This window comes from Sturnira hondurensis, unplaced genomic scaffold (genome assembly GCF_014824575.4).
Source record: "Sturnira hondurensis isolate 20B ecotype Veracruz unplaced genomic scaffold, ASM1482457v3 Scaffold0004271, whole genome shotgun sequence".
In the NCBI taxonomy this organism is placed as follows: domain Eukaryota; kingdom Metazoa; phylum Chordata; class Mammalia; order Chiroptera; family Phyllostomidae; genus Sturnira; species Sturnira hondurensis.
The window spans coordinates 290,021-308,815 of NW_028076902.1; positions in this window are offsets into that span (position 1 = coordinate 290,021).

Below are 18,795 nucleotides of genomic sequence, written 5' to 3' on the forward strand. Positions count from 1 at the left end.
CGGCGTGGAGACTTTGCCTCGTCCTCTTCTTCGCGCCACAACCCACCCAGAGAGCCGGCGCCCCCGCTCCGCTTTCGCCCTGCGTTTCCCCGCCCCGTGCGTCCGTCCCGCGTCAGTCCCGCGTCCCCCCCGCGTCCGCCTCGCGCATTCCAGTCGTGCCACAGCCTTGTCCTGGCCGGGACGTTGGCTGCAGACTGACGGGGACGCGGCCGGAAAGACAGACACGGGGGCAGGCCCCAACCAGGGAAGGGGCGTCCCCTAGGACCTGGGCCCGCAGCCGAGGATCGTCCTCTAAAAGTGGAAGGCGGGGCGGGGGCGCCTCTGCTAAGATGTACGACAAACTGAAGATAGGGAAGAGCGTCCCCGAGTGAGCAGGTATCCTGTTGTGAAACAGAGGGATTTCGAGAGTCCAAATAGGGAAATCACCCACATTGAAAGAAAACTGGGGTTCCCAGTAACTGGGATTCATTCACAGCCTCAAACCCCTTAGGCTGCTCCCAACTAGAAGATGATGTCAAGAATTGTTTAAGAATTGAATTTGATTCCAGAAGTATCACATTGCTTGCTGCAGGCAGGGGTGAGAGAGCCAGGGCCAGGCCGAACAGCGCTTTGCAGTTATACAAAGTCTCCAAAGCCCTCCTAGGGCGGAGGCCTTACTGCGGATCACTTAACTCAATCCAGAGAGATGGCCCCTCCCCCACCCCCCCACCCACCCCCCCCACCCTCCGCCCCGGGCACACATCGTCACCGCCAGATTTTATTCAGATCTGTGGATATATCTTTAAAGCTCACCATCTAGGTCAATCTTCACCTCTTTGTGTTGGTCGTGACCCCCATTGGCCCTGTGAAAAATCTGCCAGGAGCCTGCCTTTGGAGGGGCTCAGTAAGTGTTGAGAGATTGGTAGGCTGACCAAGGGAATCAGCCAAGTAAGCGACCTAAGAGAACTGAGCAGAGCTGAGTTCCGCCTGCAACAACAAAAACCCGCTGAACCTAATCCTCCACCCCCGCGCCACCCTCCCCCCCACACACACACACACAGACACACACACACTCATCCTCCCTGGACACACCCCTTTTCTGCCACTGGCGTCCGCAGCATCTCTAGGATTTTGAAGGCCAGAATTAAGGCGCTTTTGTGCATGCAGTTTTAGGGACACACTTTGCTGTGTCAAATCTTTACCAGGAAAAATCAAGCCTCCATTCCCCTGTTGCGGAGAAGGCCTAACTTTGTGAAGCTGCCCTTCAGTTTGTGCCAGGCATTCCTGGTCACTGAAGGAAAAAAAAAAGTATTTTCACTAATGTTTGTTTGAGGAGACCTGGAACTAGAGAAAACTGGATGACCTAGTAAAAATAACAATGCCCCATAGTCAGTAATAAGCCCCAACATTCAGATTAAAACACAATAAACGTATTTCTAAATCCATTGCATTGATACAAATTTTAAAAATCTGTTAAGAAAAATTATCCAAAACCTGAATCTAAAGCCAAAAGTGTAGTCATCCTTGCAGTGCATGTCCTTTCAGTGTCATATTAGAGCGTCATCGAAAGGCCGGAGGTCTACTTTGTTTTCTAGGGAAGTGTGCCATTGTATGATGTTGCTGCTTCTGATTCATGAATGGCTAAGACTCCGTAAGGTTATATATTAACTTTTGATATATATAACTTTATATATATATAAAGTTATAAAGATTATTAAGTTATAAAGATTTGTGCCTGGTGGAGATGCAAATAATATTTGTCCCAGAGAAAATATAACCTCAGGTTATCATTTATTGCCCTGTAGGACAGTAACCATTTTTGTATGTAGCCTAGCCATCTTTGAGTATTTTGTTAAGGACTATAGGAACACACTTCCCCAAATGGTCCTTGAAATAGCTTTTTTACCTTACAGATTTTCTCATTCATTAGTGAACTGAATAAATTTTTGATACATGTGCACTCCTTATTTGTAGAAACATATTCAAAAGTCATATTTAACTTTTGAAAAGTATACATGGACAAGTCTAACAGGAACAACGATTTTTGCAGGGTTATGGAGAGACATATGCATTGATTTGGGGTGTATCAGTTGGAAAGGCTCTTTAGAAAGTAGTTCAGCTGCAGTTGTTAAAACTGAAAAAGTACATTTATGACCCAATAATTTGTCTCTGAGGATTCAAGAAACATTTCCACATAGGTGTTAAGAGAAATATACAAAGGCATTCGTTGTTGCAGTGCCTGCCAAAGCAAGAAATTGGAAATGACTTAACTGTTCATCCAAAGTGGAATGAATAAATTCGTGACATTGGTTTGAGGGAATAGCATTTAGCCACAAACATGAATCCATTATGAAAGTGTAGCTAGATACCAGAAACAAAATGCCAATGGAAAAAAAAGTCACTGGGAATGACCGATGGGTATACATGACAATGTAGGTATATATGACAGAACAACACTAAGTTTGGAAAGATACCTGCCAAACCCATAAAGTTACCTTGGGGGTGATGAACAAGTAAAGATGGGAAGATGTCAGGAAAGACTTTTGTTTTTTTATATAATGCGCTTATACAAATTTCAGAAGTAAATGAATGCATCTATTGTGAAACTTTTGAAATATTTTCTGATGATAATGATATTGCAAGATTCTCTAAAGCAAGTACTGGAACTCCTGGCCCCTGTTCCGGCCTACCTCTAAGTCCAGTTGATAATCTCAAACTGCTCTCCTGAAAGTGCTTTGCCAGGATCTGCCTTTCCACGAATTAGGAATTTAAAACCAAATTTTTTAAAGCCCACACTGTTGTGAGGGCAAATAACCTGGTAGATGGCAGAAAGCGTGCTGTGAACACCTTTGAGGGCCTATGTTACACAAATGTTAAGAATGGATACCCAGGAGCTGGAATGGTTTCAGGCTGTAAATCAAGCTGATTAGCTGGTTCAGTGCCTCAGGCTACGGGGTAGGATGTGAAAATGGAGAATAAAGAGGAGGCTCTGGGTCAGGGTCCATCTTCCAAGCCTGGTGTAGGATTACGCGGGTGGATCAGAAAAGGAGGCCTGGTTGTAGGTAAGAACTTTGGAAACCAGATACTTCAATCCGATTAATAAGAGTAAATAATGGGAATAAAAGACTTCATGAAATTTAAGGCCTTGACTTTCAAAAGGATGTTCTTTTTTTTTATTATTTATTTTCTTCTGCAGTTGTTTGGTTTTGGCTGAGTTGTTTTTTTTTTTTTAAGTTTTATCCCTTCTCTTCAGCCTTCAAAGTTAAGAGAAAGGTGGTGCAAAGGTTGGTAATCAGTCTCCCAGGTCACCCTCTTTGTCCTGCTCCTCTGGACCTGACAACACAGTGGGAAGGGGGAGCTGCAACAGTGTGAAAAATAAGACTGACTACTCAGCCTAAACCAGGAAGTGAGACTTGGAAGAAAGAGGTGATGCTGGACCCAGGGTGGCTCAAACCCCACAGGTTCCACAATTTGTAACCACTCCCTCCTCTCTACCGCCCCCAGTATACAAAGTAAGAGCTAAAGAGTCTTTTTTCATTACTTCCTGTGCTTCGGTTGAGTTTGATAAACTATTCACGTGGGCCCCATGATGGACTGACTTGAGTTCCACCTCACCAGTTGTTCTGGACATGGTAAGGTAATCGGTGAGCGTCCTGAATACCACATCTCTGCTCTGTTTCTCTTTGTAAGGGTAGCAGTGATGGGGTCCCATAGCTGTGAACATTTCAGACACATTAACTGATCTGATCCTCACAACAGCCCTCAGGGATGGGAGGTGAAGGATAAGTTGTCCCAAACCCTTGGCTAGCCCCAAACCGAGAGCCACCCTGCTGTTTCCACCAGCCTTGCTCTGCCCCGGGTCCCAGCTCAGGGTGCTGAGTACCTTCCCACTGGGAGCCTGCTCCAGAGCCTGGCAGGTCTTGCCCCTCCCTCCACTCTTGATTTCCACCATCCTTTAGGCCAGTGCTCCTCAAACCCTAATGTGCCCCGTGAATCCCCTGGGATATTGCTAAATAGCAGATCCTGATTTTAGAAGGTCTGGTTCAGGCCTGAGAATGCTTTTCTGACACATTCCCAGACCTCATCACATGCGGGCTGTTCTGAGTAGCAAGGCTGATTCTAGCATAAACCAGACAAAGAGAGTCTGCAAAGTCTCAGGAGACACTGTGGTACTACTTCATAGTGCCTGCATTGCTTCGCAGTTGTAACTGAGCATGAATTATGTTTTCCTGACTGGAATGTAATCTCTATGAGGACAGGGACTAGAACAGTCTCATTCCCATTTGTATCCCCGATGCCCGACACAGTGCCTGCCACACGGTAAGTGCTCACTAAATATCTGTTCCATTTACAAGTGAGGGAAGGAAATTAATGTCTGAGTGAGCCACCACTGTTCTGCCCACCAAAATGATGCCAGCACCCAATTTCCAATAACTGAACATTTGGGAAGATTCATGATTTATCATTAAATTCAGACTTTCCTGGAAACCCAAATCTCAGGCATTGAGCCATCTTAAAAAAGGACAAACCAAAATGTTCCTGGAGGTGATCTCCCAGGGATGACAGACTTCTTTTGTGCAGTTTTCTGTTCTCCAAATTTCATGCAATAAGCAAGCATTGCTACAGTAATTCAGGTAGCATTAAAAGTTTATCTAGCCCTGGCTGGTGTAGCTCAGTGGATTGAGCGTGGGCCTGTGAACCAGAGGATCGCGGTTCGATTTCCAGTCAGGGCACATGCCTGGGTTGCAGGCCAGTTCCTTGTAGGCCAACTACCAGCAGGGGATGCACAAAAGGCAACCATACATTGATATTTCTCTCCCTCTCTCCTTCCCCTCTAAATATAAATAAATAAATAAAATATATTTTTAAAAAGTTTATCTAGTAGATCCTTGTACTGTCCGCGTGGTCATCTCTTTGTCGCTGCAGATGCTGAGCTAGCTCTGGAGTCGATCACGTAAGCTCTTAGTGTCTCAGTTTCCTGACTGCAAAGTCAGGTGGGGCTCCACGTGACCACTTGGGCATGAATTCTCTCTGTATCTCTATTTTTATCTAAGTGTTCCTTCTCAGCCTTGTTACTCTCAAGGAATCCTAACCCCATTCCTCTCGACCTCATCCCTGTATGTTCCCACCACCTGAATATTGTTTCAAGTTGCCCCTTTTCTGAAAAGGGAATTTTTAAACTTAAGGGCCAGTAACAACTTACTTCACTCAGAGCTGCAACTGAGGTATTTGCATAAATTTAAATCACCACTTTTGAACCTGACACTGAAAAATCAATAGAAATCCAAGACTGTTTAAGGCTATCAGTATTAGTCACAGTACTAAATAATCCCACTTTGAAGGGCCACTGGAGTTTTACACTTTTCAGTTACTGGCATTAAGAAAATATTCTAAAAATAAATATAGGGTGGGACAAAAGAAGGTTTTCAGTTATTCATATGGAAAATAATACACTGATTCACAAATAATAATGCATGAATAAACTTGTTTCCTATACTCAGAACTGTAAGCCTACTTTTGCCCCACCCTGGAGGTAGCCCGTGTGAGGCTGTTCAGCAAACGGCCTATGGACAGACAAGCATTTGTACCTCTTTCCACATCCACTCCAGTGGTGTGAATGCATGAATATATGAGATGACTTAATATGCTTTTTTTGTTTGGACCTAAACATTGTTCTCCTGCTCATTAGCTGCTTGAAACATTCACTTACGCTAACTGCTTTCTAGTGGCTGCTATGAGCAGAGTTAGCTAGCTTGTTTGTGGAAACACATATAGAGAAGAAAAATCAAGAATGTTTAAAGATCAAAAGTGAAATAGTTAGGAATCGACACTAGCTTGAGACATGGTGCCTGCCCATAATAGTTTATATGAGGACTGCCTATGAGGATAGACATCAGGCCTCTTTGCATGGTTAGATTGAATAGAGCATCGTTGTTACTACTAGGATTCCGCACTTCCTTAGGTTACGAACAGAAATAAAATTTCCATGCCTGAACTTGATTATTGCCTGTGTTGAGCTAACATAGCTGCTCATATTAACCAGCAATAACAAGTTATAATTACAATTATAACTCAAAACAAGTAATAAGAATTTCTAAATTTTGCTGCATAGATAGGTATAGAGACATAAGTGTCTTCTTTGATTCCACAAAAGATCTAAGATGACTTGACAAAATATACAATAAGAAATGTATAGTTAAAATCAAAGCCCTAAGGAAATACAACGGGAGAGGAAAAGGAGCAGAGGAAAATTAGCATAACCTTATGCAGTTCCTAAGTATGGATTGCGAATGGCTTCCCACCACAGAGTTAAACTCCAAAACCTCTGCCTGGCCTCCAAGATTTCTACGAGACTGGCACACCACCCCATCTCACCCCTTACCGCTCTGCCCCTGCCCCTAGTTTATCCTCCTCAGATATGTCAGGCAGCTCCCACCCCCAGACTTCTTAGGCTGAAGTGGCCTGGTGTCTTCCAAATGGCTCCCTCCCTCCCAGGTCTGTGCTCAGTTCACTACCTTATCAAAGAGACCCTCTCCTCCACCCTTCCTAAAAGAGCATGCTCCCACCCATCACTACCGTCTTCCTGTGTTTTATTTGTCCTCACAGAACACAGCATTGCGTATACTCTTCAGTGGTTTGTCTCATCACTAGCAGCAAAGCCCTGTGAGAGCAGCAGATGGCCAGGGGCATAGTGAAGGTATTTTTGCATGAAAGAACATTCATCCTACAGTCTGAGTGCTCAGTTGTTTTGTTTTGTTTTGTTTTGTTTTGTTTTTAAAGCACATAGGTATGCCTCCAATGAACAAAACAGAATTTTTGTCTGAATCTGATGCATCCTCACCACAGTGATGTCTGAGGAGCATTAAGCTCTTCATGGTGATGGGGCAGGAGAATCTGTAACTAAGGTTTTCATAGCCCAGGGATGGCTCTACTGCATTAGCGAAAGAACAGTCAGGACCCCGGCGTGGTACACCCAAAATCGGTCCATGGTGATGTGAGTCAGGGAAAATGTCCTAATAATGTTTACTCATTGTCCGCTGCGTGTCTTTAGACAACCAACCAACAGAGATTCCTGGTGATCCCACCAGACTGGCTTTGTTATCAAATAAAACATTCTTCAAGTCACTGAGTTTGGGAGTACACTTACCAAAAATGAGAATTTTGGTATTACAACAGTCTCTTAAGCCATGCTTTCTGACAACAGAGTGGCACAAAGTGTTGATAAGGTCACCACTAGTACATAAAAACAAAACCATATAATAAGCATGAAGAACTTAGACTACTGGGAAAAACTATAAACAGGATAATAAATGGTATTTCAGATTTTTTAATTATCTTAAATGTAATAATGGTATTTTTTAATGAAAATGGCCTTGTTTTTAGGCTTTGCATGCCAAAGTCCAAAGTGAATGAAGTGTCATAATGTTGAAATTTTTCTTTCAATTGGTTCCATAATAAATAGATAAAGTAAGTATTGCAAAATGTTAATATTTTATTTTTATTCCCTTAATGTAGTTTTATGGTATTTTTATTTCTACTTCTTTAGCATATCCATATAATCTAAATATTATTTCAAATTAATAAGCTATAAATTAATAATAAGGGAGAGAAAAGTACTATTTTCTGCTTTGCAAAACCATTGTTTCTGCTGATATTGTCACATTCTATATAAGCATCAGTGGCAAAGGACTTTTACTAAATACATTAAAATTAGCCCCAAATTAGTTACCATTCACTGAATTGCAGGTTAAGGAAAAACCAATGTCAATCAGTACCGCGCCTTGTGGGTAACTCGTGAAGTTATGTACAAGGCGATAAAGAAGGTGACTGTGGCCATTTTTTAAAGGCATCTTAGTCCTGAGACCACTTTCACCATAGGACGTGAGACCTGACAAATGAAGTTCAGAATATTGCATTTTATGCCCAATTGCCTACGTTAGATGTTCAGTTAAGCCACAATAGAATCAACTTACATGCTAGCTGAAAAAGACTTTAATGATCGTTTTAACTTGACTGGGTGTTGGTGGTAAAATTATCCATGCTCCTCAGAATAGAGATACTGTTTTGAACGTACTTACGCTACTTGCACCACCTCACATAGAAACTCTAGGTTGGTCTCCAGAGAACATTTTATTCTATGACTGAAGAGCCTGAGGTACTTCAGGACCGTTGAAGAAATTGTGGGGAGAGGTTTGGGTCGGTGTTTACTTTATTTGATATCTGTTCGCATCCGGATGCCCGACGTCCTGTCCATTCAGTGCCATCTGCATCTGGTCACACTGTCAGCTGCTTAGCGTGAGGTGCGCCAGAACTCTTAAAGGCCAAGGTTGAACTCCATTCCTTTCATTTTATGGGGTAGATATATTTCTGAAAAGATATGGATTGACTGTCTGTAAATTTGATTAGAATGAGCAGGAATTTGAAATGCAGGATGTATTTTGCCACTCAACTTCACTCACATACGGGGGCTTGAATTTGTTCCCAACAGCACTGCTGAATAGCGAGGAGCCACTCTGCGTTGGGGAGAATTACATAGCTTGGGCCACTCAGGGGAGGGAATATGAGGCAATTCCGGGGCTCAGCAGGTATTTGGAGAGATGGGCACCTCGTTCACAGGCAGTGGGCAGGCAGGGGCCAATGAGAGTGCTGCCCAAAGAGAGCAGAAAGAGCAGTTCCCGCCCCCTGCAATGCCGTCCCGCAGGCATGGCTCTGCTGCCATGCAGCAGTGTGTGCTGGCTGCCGGCTGGTCCTCTCCATTCCCAGTCTCCTTCCCACTCACCTGCCACCATGTTCCCCACCGTAAGCCCCAGGTGACTTAGGTTCTTCCTTTCCTCTCCTTCCAAGGCATAAACTCATTTCTTGCCTCCAATAGGGCCTTCTTCTCAGAATTTGAAGAATGTCATTTTAGGGGGAGAAGTCATTGTTTATTTCTCTTTGCCTTCTTGACACAATTTTATTTCTTCTTGAGGGAAGAAGGCAATGAGGGAAATTTTACATCAAAATAATGTTTGAAGATATCTTACTGGCTCTGTTATCTTACAAGTCAAGAGAATTTCAAAGAGTCCCACGTGACTCTCCTTTCTAAGCAAGTAATCACGTCCTGGTTTCCTTTTTGGCTTTTTCATCCCCAGATTTGCTCAGTGCAGGTATGGTCGTATTAATGAATGAAGCCTCTAATTTTATTCACTTCTCTCTTTCTCTCTAGTTGTTTTGAGTATTTATTTCCAAGTAACAGCCCAAATTACTTAACTTACTTGTCTGCACATCCCAAATATTTCAGCTAATTATCAAATTTCTGCTATATGTTGTTACGTGACTGTGACTCCTTCATCAATGGGGTTTAAATTCTGTATAGATACAAAGGGTTCAGTGAACTGAAAGCAGAAAAAAAGCTCAAGGCAATAGCACAAATGCCAGTATCTTCGTTCAAGGAGTTGATGTTTATAGAAGTAAGTATATTTGTATTAGTTGTTATGATGAATTGCTCTGTCACTTACCCAGACAGAAAAATAATTGAATTTTCTTTTCCTAAGGGCTCTTTAACTCAAACATTCAAAATGACCTGGCCTCAGTTAGCCCAGAGCAGAAGTCATAAGACTGAAAAATAAGTACTGTAAGTACATTTTTAAAGGGATAGAGAAAGCACTGCTTTTCAAAACATCCAGTTTGGTTCAATAATTGAAGTGGAGCTAATAATAAGTGGAACGTTTGCCTCCTCTTTACTTAGATTTCTTTTTTAAAAATATTTTTAAAATTTATTTTTAGAGAGAGGGGAAGGGAAGGAGAAATAGTGGAAGAGAAACATCAATGTGTGGTTGCCTCTCATATGTCCCCTACTGGGGACCTGGCCTGCAACCCAGGCATGTGCCCTGACTGGGAATCGAACCAGTGACCCTTTGCTTCACAGACCCATGCTCAATCCACTGAGCTACACCAGCCAGAGCATAGATTTCTTTTCTAAATCACTTATAATGTGTGTTTTTTTTTGAGCCTCTGAGTGAGGAGAGTGTATATGTATGGGAAGTTTATGCTTGAGGGACTTTCTTTCCACCACCACCTATATGTACATTCTAGAAAACCAGTGCCACTTGTGATGACTGATTTTGGGCTATAGTTCAGAAGCTGGGCAATTGCAGACTGTGCTGGCAGATTTTGCTTTTTTGTTAACAACCAATTTTTAAGTTCAGTAGACTGGTGTCTCCTGTGATTCTGATTATACTCCTAAAACTCCACTCCACATTCAGTGCCAACAGATTGCAGTCTGACTGTGAGACCATCTGCTTGGTGTGCTGGAACACTGCATTTGAGAGACACACTCAACACAAAAGTAGCTGCCGTAACGGGCACATGCAGCTCCTTCTCAGACCACGTTGTTATATGTTTTACCTATAGGCAGTGTCTCAGACACCTGTGTACTTGGCGTGGCTGTATGGGCATCTTTGGGCAGAGAGGCTAGGCTCCAGTAATATCCATGTATTTCACACCCACAACTGCACCTTCCTGTAGTTTGAGCACTATCTAGTTATCGGAGGCCTTTATGTAATTTTGTATTCAATGATAACGGCTCTTGGTGATTAATTTTGATGCTTTTGGTCACTTTCAAGGAAACAGGTTTTGACACATTGTTAGTAATTTTGAAATTGAGAGACAATGGAGGTGAGTGTTTTCAATTAAGTCCAATGAATTTAAGTCTTTTGTTAGGAGAAATGCAATTTCTCCCAGAATGCAACCACACACACACATACTGCTTAGCTATTAATTACAACTATTTCATTCCACAGGGTTCAAAGTGACTCCCAAAACAATGAATAAAAATTTTAATTAATAGCTGAGGATATTGGACATATTGGAATGATTCCATTTCCCTATTGCTCTAGCTGTTCATTTTATCTCATGAGCTATGAGAAATGAGGAAGGGTAATTGCCAGGGGAACATGCCATTGAGTCTGGGAATACCCTATTCAACTCATAGACTTCCAGGAAAACAAATAGGTCTGAGCATGCCATTTTCCACACATTTAACTGTTACATATAAATGTAGAATTAAAAGGCACTTTGATAAGATGGGTAAAAATATTTACACACATCTCAAATTACAGTCACCCCCCCATTCTCCAGGGAGGATCTGATCAACGCCCCCCCCACCAGTGAATGCCTGAAACTGCAGACAGTACTGAACCCTGTGTGTACAGCAAGCCCTCACCAGTGTTGTCCAGAGATTCTTAGAAACTTCACCTTTAAGCAAAACAATGTGTAATGAAACCAGCCTTATCATAGGTTAACTGGTATCAACAAGAATTAAACTCTTACAACATATTTGTGGTCCCAAAAACATCACCAGACTTTTAAATAAAGACTCAAAACCCTTCTAATATTAAACATTGAAATACATGTGAGCTACACATACATTTAAGAGAGATTAATAATACAAACAAACATGATCATTACTTTCCACCCCAGTCCATGGCTGGGGGCAGCCAGCACCTACCCCAGTAGCTCAAGGCGCAGGCGGGACCCATTCTGGACAGGATGCCCTTCCACCACAGGACATATCGCACACCCCACACTCACTCAGACTGGGGCAGTGTAGACACATCACTTCACCCACATGTACATCTCTGGCACGTGGGAGGAAGCTGGAGTCCCCGGAGAAAACCCATGCAGATGTGCTGAGATAGTGCACATTCCACAGACAGTGGCCCTGGCCAGGAATTGAGTTTTTTTCCTCACCAATGTTATAACAAAACAATGTTATATCAAAAGTGATCTTATTCAAGTAATTGCTGTACCATGTTCTCACCTATACATGCATATCTACAACAAAATGTAACTTATAAATTAGGCACATAAGACATTGATGACAATAACATTAAAATAGAACAATTATAACAACATACTGTAATAAAAGTCTTGTAAATGTGATATTGCTCGCTCACTCTCAGAATGTCTTATTGTACTGTACTCACTTTTTCATTTAAAGGAAGCATTGTGGAGCTTCTCTTTGGCACATCCTGATTGCCAGCATCACTACTCTTGTGTTTTGGAGCCATTATTAAGTGAAATAAAAGTTACTTGAACACAAGCACTGTGGTACCTCAACAGTGGGTCTGATGACCCAGCCAGCTACGAAGAGGTAATGACCAGGGTGTGCATACAGTGTGGAGATGTTGAGCAAAGGGATGATTCGTGTCCCTTTGACAGGAGACAGCAGGAGAATATGAGATTTCACCACACTATACAGGATGGTGCGCAATTTAAAACTTACGAATTGTTCATTTCTGAATTTTTAAATGTTGTTGGACTGAGGTTGACCTCAGGTAAGAGAAACTGTGGACAAGGGTAAAGGGAAAGTCTTCTGTACACTGTCTTCCTGAGTCTTCTGCCTACAAGGTTATTCCCTAATAGCTGGACTTTTCCTCCCAATTGGTTCCTCGCTGGTGGGGAGCGGGAGGAATAGTCATTGTTTTCCAACAAAAGGCATTTCCAGGAACTCTTATATCAAAGAGAAGGCTGACAGAGTTCTTTGAGTTGGGGGAACTGGACAGGAGGAAGGTAAAAGTGGGTGGGGACTTTCATATCTCCTTTTACTCCAGTATTTGGTGGTCTCCCAGGTTCTTCAGTGGAACAGCAAAATGGCCGGAAAACACTTTTTAAAAGTCTCTATGACAACATGGTGTCAATGAGCACACTTCCTAAGGAAATGAAACTCTCAAATGCTTTTTTGTGATCTCAAGAGGGTTTTCTTTTTTTTCTTTTCCAATTCACTGATTATGAATCCAGGTGCAAAGCCTGTGATTATTTACCCAATCGACCGGTTACTCTTTTTAGATGTGTAAATTTTTTCACCTCTCCAATTTAAATTTTTTAAATATATTTGTTAAACACTATTCTTCTCTCCCTGTAAAAGTTCCTCTTGGCCCATGTTTCCACCCTTCCACCATTCACTCATGCAACATGCTTTTATTGCCAGGTGGTAAATCAAGTGAGAACAGTACCAATATGAGCAGAGAATTCTTCTGTACTTTTGGCTGCTTTTTTATAAATGATAAACTATCCCTCTGGACCTGGAGAAGTAACCAGGTAGTCAGGGTTTTCATTTATCTTTTTAAAATTTAGATTTGTTGGCCTAAGAGATCATGAATAACTGGCTCTTTGGGACTGCAATAAAGGAAAGATGATATTCTAGAAGTTGATCCTCTGGTACCTCTGATAAGCCCATAGATCAATTTTTAATTGCACCAAGGTTCAATTTTCAAAGTAGAAGAAATTCGTAGCATAAAGTTAAGCACTAGTTGCCATATCTCTGACTGTAAGCTGTGTGAGCTCTTTAGCACATTGCTTCACAGTTACTAGGTGGCCGTGCTGTTGATACCTCGCATAGAATGCTACCTGGAAAATATGGTTTGGGTTTTTCCTACACACCCAGACATCAGGCCATTTATTTCTATACCAATTTTCTCCCCACTCTAAGAAACACTTTCTCCATGGTAATAAACTCCAAAGACTGAGTTTACATCTTGAGAGGCCCGTGTTGTGGGCCTTTCTAGTAAATTTAAAACAGCACATTAAATTCATCATAGCAAATACCCTCTGTTCTCTTTATAAAATTCACGTACTTGTCCTGGATTTTGTTAGCCTATGAACAAAGCAGAAAATCAGGAAGGAGAGAAGTATGGGTATGTAATTTTATCAATAGAAATGGCCCAAACTTTCAATTTCATTCTTCTGATGTAAAGAATTATCACCATGTGGCATACTTCTGCTGTAAGAATTTTTGCTGAAATATGCTAATAATTTCCAGCAGTAAGAGCCTTATGTGTGAAAGGAGACTGGAGATATGAAAACACAATCAGCTCTAACAACAGATTGAGACTAGCCATGCCTAACTACAACGGATAAAGATGAAAATAATCATTTCATTCTCTTCCCTCCTTTTCACTGCAGTTCTGATTTTATCCCGGGCAGCCAGGGGGAAGTGATTTGCATGTCCCCTCCCACTGCTACGGTCTACATTCTGCAGAGCCAGCCAGGGGCCCAGGGGGAGGCATCCTTTCCAGGGGGCACTTCTGAACCCTCCACATCTTTTCTTTGAGAAAAAAAAAAGTTCTCAAGATTGCTTTCTTTCTATTTTTTCTTCCCTGAATAATACAGACACATTGTATTTGCATAACATATTTCTGGTCTGCATTGGGAGCCCATCTCTAGCTTCCTGAATATGTATTTTTTCTGTGTCATGCCTGAGAGTTGAGCCTCTAATCTTGTTACAAGCCTTTATGCTTCCAGTGAGTTATTCTACAATCTTTAGAAATGCACCTCCAATTTGTAAACCTAGCTAACAATTACATTTTCACCATTGAAAGATGATAGAAAAAACAATACTTTGTGCTGAGAATTAAATCAAAGATCTCAGCATATGTATCCCCAGCAACACCATCTGGATTTTTAGCTTGCTCAGTAGAGATTAGTGGTATAAAACTCCCCTTTTCTAGAGCACTTGTCTTCATCCAGAGAACCTTGAAGAACTACCAGTTCGATCCAGAAAGTATCCAGCCACGTAATATGAAAACTAGGGACATTTATTGAAGTACCTACAAGACAAAAGACACACTGTACATAGGACAATGAAGCCTCAGTCCCCTTCAAAGTAGGGACCTTGGGACCTCACACAGTTCTTCCAATTGCCATCAGCTGCCCCATCGTATTTTCCTGACTCTCATCAATGGTTTGAAATCTCTTCCCTCTCCAAAGTGATTTTAGTTTTGAGAAAAGCCAGAATTAGCAGGGCACCAAATCTGGCCTGCAGTGGGGCTGAGGCACCTAGGCGATTTGGCATTTCACCAAAAATCTCTTCACTAGATGTGATGCATGAGTGGACACATTATTGTGATGAAGCTGCCAATCACCAGTTGCCCATAGCTGCAGCCTTCTGAATCATTCAAATAGTTTTCATGGAAGAATGTTCATGCTTAATGCAAAATTTCATGCAAATCTGTTGCTCTACTCACTCAATTATTTTGAATGTGATGGCCATGCAGTACACATGCTCACTCAATGGCATCTACCACCCCCACTGACTAGTACAGTGAAGTCATCATTGTTCATGCATGTGCATTCCAGTCCACTCTCCTTGGTGGCCAGGTTACATCCATGTCAAGCAAACCATTCTCGTTGTTATTACAATGTTTGGACTTTTTCCAGACAAACCTTGTATGTTGCACACGCAGTATTGTTTAATACCTTTCACCAAGACACTGTAACTCGAGCAGCCCAAAGAATAATAATGTCCAGTCTTGGAGGGAATGCTTACTTGTTAAAGTTCTAGTGAGAGACAAGGCATGGATCCCAGACAGGTGGGGCTTATGAACAAACTGTTCATCCCCAAAAGACTAGGACAACAGACAAGTTATAGTTTCAAAAAATATAATAATAGTTTTACTGAGACAGGTCAAAAGCAGAGTCAAAATTCCTCTTCACAATTGTTCCCAGCTTTTCTTTGAGTTCTCTATTTACAATTAGCTGCTTTGAGACAAAATGCTTTGCCTAGATGATTTCTTTTAATTCTTGCCACAATCCTACAAGGTTGATTTTTAAAAATTATTATTACACAGATGAGAAACCTGAGTCAAGTGACTTTTTCCAGGTCACAAGAAAAAAAAGGCAGATCTGAAATAAGTGATTGGGCCCCTGGCCTGCAATGACCTGCAGCTTTAATCCTTGCCTGCTCCTCAACCCACCATTCCTTCAGTGTCTTCCCTGACTTTCCTTGGGCTAAGATCTCCGAGGGCAGGACCATGCTCAGATCTGGCCTTTTTCTGCCTGGCATGTTCTTTTGCCAGCTGACAAAAAGCATGTTGTTTTGCTTTCCTGGCATCTTTTTGCCCCGGGAAAACTGCTTTCTGACAAGATAGGTCAGAAATCACCTGGGGTGCTTGCTGAAAACAGAGATGCCCTGGGATCTCTGGGACACTCTGATTCATGGGTCTGGGGGAACCAGAAGTCTCTTTGTTTAACAAGCTCCCTCTGTGATTCTGATAATCAAGTTAGGGAAAGGATGCCGTTTCTCCCAAGTTTCTGACACAGGCACCCCTTCCATAGTCTGAAAAGATCCTTCAGAATTAAAAAAATAATTTTGTTAGTTTTACATGAGGTTGACCAAAATTTAGTTTTAGTATTTTATTTCAGATCAATGTGATCTCAAGCATATGAGAAAGTATTTCTGATGTAAAATTGTAATTGATCATAATTTGAAAGATGCGTTTTTACTTTTTCTCAATGAGTGGTTTGTGCTATTTAACACACTTTAAATTTATATGAAAAAACACAATCTGTGGACAAACCATTTTAAAAATAATCTATTGCATTATGTTTGGTTTGGACAAAAACAATCCTAAAATACAGCTTAACGTATTGCTGTATGCGGTTTGCCAATATTTTACTGTCCATGTTCATCAGCGATATTGGCCTGTAGGTCTTCTTTCTTTGTGTCTTTATCTGGTTTGGGGATGAGGATGATGCTAGCTTCGTAAAAAGAGTTTGGGAGTCTTCCACCTTCTTGGATTTTTTAGGATATTTTGTGAAGAATAGGGGCTAGCTCTTCCTTGAATGTTTTGTAAAAGTCTCCTGTGAAACCATCCAGTCCAGGGATTTTGTGTGTTGGGAGTTTTTGATTACCCCTTCGATTTCGTCAGCTGTTATTGGTCTATTCAGGCTTTCTGCTTCTTCTTCATTCAGTTTTGGAAAATTATATTTTTCTAAAAATTTGTCCATTTCACCTGTGTTTTCAAATTTCTCGGCATATTTCCTTCGTAGTAATTTCTTACAATCCTTTGTATTTCTGTGGTGTCAGTTGTAATCTCTGCTCTTTCATTTCTGACTGTGTTTATTTGGGTCCTCTCTCTTTTTTCTTCATGAGTCCACTTAAAGGCTTGGTAACCTGTAAGCAGCAGGAAGAAAGAAGGAGCTCAATACCCTTCACAACAGCATGACTGGATCTGGAGAGCATTATGCTAAGTGAAATAAGTCTGGTGGTGGAAGACAGATACCATATGATCTCACCTATAAGTGGAACCTAATCAACAAAACAAATAAGAAAAATATAATCAGAGACCTTGAAATTAAGAACAAACTGATAGTAACCAGAGGGGAGGGGATAATGTGGGGAAAGGAAAAGGTTTTTCAGGAACATGTATAACCAAAGGGTGGTAGGATCAAGGGTGGGAAGTGGGGATGGCTGGGTTGCGGGGGGACTGGTTGGGGGGAAATGGAGACAACTGTATTTGAACAACAATATAACTGAATGAATGAATGAATGAATGAATGAATAAATTAAAAAGAAAATTCCAGACAAAGGGGCTGGAAGAAATTTCCAAAAGAAAATTGCCATCACTCTCCATAGTAGAGAAGACTATTCTGTGAGAAAAAACATAGGCATTGCCCTGACGGGCGTGTCCCAGTTGGTTAGCAGTGTCCCACAAATGGAGAGGTTGCGGGTTGATGCCCTGTCAGGGCACATGCCTAGGTAGTAGGTTTGGTCCACATTGGGTGCGTGCAAGAGGCAACCTACCATTTTTTCTTTTTCTTTCTCTCTCCCTTCCCCTCTCTGTAAAGGTAAGTAAGTAACTAAACAAGTAAGTAAATAAACAAGTTAAGTAAGTAAGTAACTAAACAAGTTAAGTAAATAAATAACAATTTCCCCTTCCTTTAAAAATGCACATTGACAAGTCTGAATCAAGAAAGTGTTTCAAAAGAATGAAATTATGAACATGATCAAGTCTTAGAAATAATGAATTTACTTGAATTCATTTATGTGTCACAAAAGTGATGTGAAAAAAATTGATATGATGAAATGAATCTTAAAAAGCAGTTTTGGTAAACACAAAATGAAATTGTAAGTGATAAGGTATAGTGTCATAGTTAAATTGGCAGTATTTTTTCTGTGTGGTATGTAATAATATGTCTTAAGTTCAGAGTCTAAACTCTCTGAAGTTTTTAGAGTCAATGAAATACCTTACATTGAGTTTTAAAATGTACCATCTTCTTTTTGGCTTTCTATTCATCCTGCCTCTTTTGTATTTACTTCCTCTCCTTTCTTGCCATTTTTTGTTTCATTTTTAGATTGATGAAGAATTTGTAAAACATGTTTCCCCTCTACTTGTTTCTAATTTTTTATTGTTTGTTCTAGGACAATTAACTTTCTTAAGTCTAAAGTTAAGTAAAACATTTACTTTACTCCTTAATAGGCCTCAATAAAAGTTAATTGTTACAAAAGGAAAAAAATACAGCTTGAAATTTAGTCATGTTTAGGGCATCAAAATGAACTGTGGACTTAATGTTTTTATCATTTTCTTTTTTTGTTTTAAAATGATAAGGACAGAATGTTTCTTTGTTAAATTTAAAAAAAATTAAGTCTTTACCTGAGGATGTGTCTATTGATTCTAAAGAGAGAGGACTGGGGAGACAGAGAGAGAGAAACATTGATGTTGGAAACATCAATTGGTTGCTTCCCATATGCGCCCCAACTGGGGACTGGACCCACAACCTAGATATGTGCCCTGACTGGGGACTGAACCCACAGCCTTTCGTGTGTGGGACCACACTCCAACCAACTGAGCAACCTGGCCAGGGCTCTTTTGTTAAGTTTTATTTTCAATGAATGGAAAAGAACTTGGATAAACTATCCACTATATTTTCTCTTCAGACAATGGTTTTGAAATACTGCAGACTCTGGTGTCCTTTAAAATTTTCAGTTTAATGAATGTAACTGAAAATGTAACCTAAAATTTTTGAGGCTCTTTTGATGGATGATTATGTTATTTC